Source organism: Schistocerca gregaria, chromosome 3 (genome assembly GCF_023897955.1).
Source record: "Schistocerca gregaria isolate iqSchGreg1 chromosome 3, iqSchGreg1.2, whole genome shotgun sequence".
Taxonomy (NCBI): Eukaryota; Metazoa; Arthropoda; class Insecta; order Orthoptera; family Acrididae; genus Schistocerca; species Schistocerca gregaria.
In genome coordinates, this window is record NC_064922.1 from 591845194 (window position 1) to 591847742 (window position 2549).

The window sequence follows — 2549 nt, forward strand, 5'->3', positions numbered from 1 at the left end:
AGAACAGACAGACATGCACACACACACACACACACACACACACACACAAACACACACACAGATATATACAAGTGTGTGTGTGTGTGTGTGTGTGTGTGTGTGTGTGAAGAACACAGTAATTACTTCAGTGAATACATGATTTATCCACAAACATTCTTGCAGTAGCTGCACTCTCTTGTTTCAAGTATTTTGTATCTTAAATGATCTAGAATTTCTGCTACTGAGTAGAAGCAATGATCCAATAAGTATGCCCTTTGAGTTTTACAAAAGAGGGAGAACGATGGTATGTCTCTTACTTTATACAGAAGACTATTGTAAATCAGTATAGTGCTGTTTACTGTGGTGCTTTTATGTGCTGATGCCCTTATTGACTGGACATGAAACTTTGCCTTTTGTCTTGTATCATGTTCATGGATATTAAAATTTTCATGAACATTTTTTAAATTCTTTCTAATATATTTGCAGATTTCTGGTATATACATACAGGGAAGAGGGAGAACTGATGACTTTTGAAAAAGAATCTGTTTGTCGAGAATGTTGCATAGCTCTTACAGTTCTTTTTTTATTTAATAAGATCACTTAAGTAGGTGGGGTATTACCTCAGAATAGAATTCCGTACAGTAGGATGCAGTGGAACTGGGCAGTTCAGACAGTGCTATAACTTGCTTTGACAGAGAATAAACACAGACTTAACATGTTTCACTTAGCGTTCCATTAAATTTGTTTATATGCGTGTGCCATTTGAAGTTGTTTTGAAGCCAAAAGCCTAAAATCTTTGTTTCTGGGAAAGATGAAATTTTGTTGGAGTTTGTCACACTGGTGTAGCATGCATCATCTTTTAAACAAAAATTTAGGGATGTTGTTTTTTTGGTGTTTGTCATAAGATTACTCGCCTCAGACCATCTATTTGGCTGTTCTATAGTCTTATTAACAGCCGATTGAAGCTGAATTGGGGTTTTTCCTGCAGTTCGGATGCTTGTGTCATCTGCAAAAAATGTGGTAGTTTGTGACTCAGTGTTCATGTCTAGATCATTCATATATAGCAGATAGAGGATTGGCCCAAGAATGGATCCCTAAGGGACTCCTTTATTTAGAAATCTGGATCTGAGAAGCATGACCTGATGTTTTTCTTTAGTTCATGTTTTATTTGTATTTTTTGTTTTCTGTTCATCAAGTACAAAGTGAACCATTTTAGTGCAGTGCCTCTAATGTCATACACTTGGAGCTTCTCCAACAGTTTGTTGTGGTCCTGTATGTGAAAGGCTTTACTTAAGTCTAAAGTAAGTGCCTGTGGCTCTTTGTTTTTTGTCTACTGCTTGCAGGACGTATTCTGTAAAATCATGGATTGCACTGGTTGTTGATTTATTTTTCCTGAATCCATGCTGAGAATCAGTGAGAATTTTGTTTTCTCTAAAACTTTCATTAACATATTATACATTATTTTTTCTATGATTGTACTAAAGCCTGATAATAATGAAACTGGTCTATAGTTTTTGTTTTGTCTCCTTTCTTATGGATAGGGACCAATTAAGCAATTTTTAAACAGTCTGGAAATGTGCCTGTCAGAAAAGATGAATTTATTATCCAGAACGAGATTTTCACTCTGCAGCAGAGTGTGCGCTGATATGAAACTTCCTGGCAAATTAAAACTTTGTGTTGGGCTGAGACTCGAACTCAGGACCTTTGCCTTAGTGGGCAAATGCTCTACCAACTGAGCTACCCAACCACGACTAAGGCCCTGTCCACACTGCCAGTACCTCGTCTCCTACCTTACAAACTTTACAGAAGCTCTCCTGTGAACCTTGTAGAACTAGCACCCCTGAAAGAAAGGATATTGTGAAGACATGGCTTAACCACAGCCTGGGGGATGTTTCCAGAATGAGATTATCACTCTGCAGTGGAGTGTGCGCTGATATGAAACTTCCTTGCAGGTTAAAACTCTGTGCCAGACCGAGACTCGAACTCAAGACTTTTGCCTTTTGCGGGCAAGTGCTCTACCATCTAAGCCACCCAAGCATGACTCACGCCCCGTCCTCGCAGCTTTTAGAGCACTTCCCACGAAGGCAAAGGTCATGAGTTCGAGTCTCCATTCTGCACAGGAAGTTTCATATCAGCAAACACTCCGCTGCAGAGTGAAAATCTCATTCTGGAAATATCCACCAGGATGTGGTTAAGCCATGTCTCTGCAGTATCCTTTCTTTCAGGAGTGCTAGTTCTGCAAGGTTCGCAGGAGAGTTTCTGTAAAGTTTGGAAGGTAGGAGACAAGGTACTGGCAGAAGTAAAGCTGTGATGACAGGGCGTGAGTCGTGCTTGGGTAGCTCAGGTGGTAGAGCACGTGCCCGCGAAAGGCAAAGGTCCTGAGTTTGAGTCTCGGTCAAGCACACAGTTTTAATCTTCCAGGAAGTTTCATGAATTTATTATACCTGCAATAGGAAGTGCAATGTTTTTAATACATAGCTTTATGATGTAATCAGAAAAACCATCAATCCCTGATGACATTTTCCTATGTGCCGAAGCAGCACTGATGATTTCATCTGGGACAGTTCCAT

General features: G+C 39.7%; 1 non-coding gene across 1 annotated transcript; it reads right to left on the bottom strand.

Moving 5' to 3' along the window:
- Positions 1-1652: 1652 nt before the first annotated feature.
- On the bottom strand, positions 1653-1726 carry Trnas-acu (transfer RNA serine (anticodon ACU)). Its single transcript has one exon. It is a non-coding gene; the product is annotated as a tRNA-Ser (tRNA).
- Positions 1727-2549: the final 823 nt, after the last annotated feature.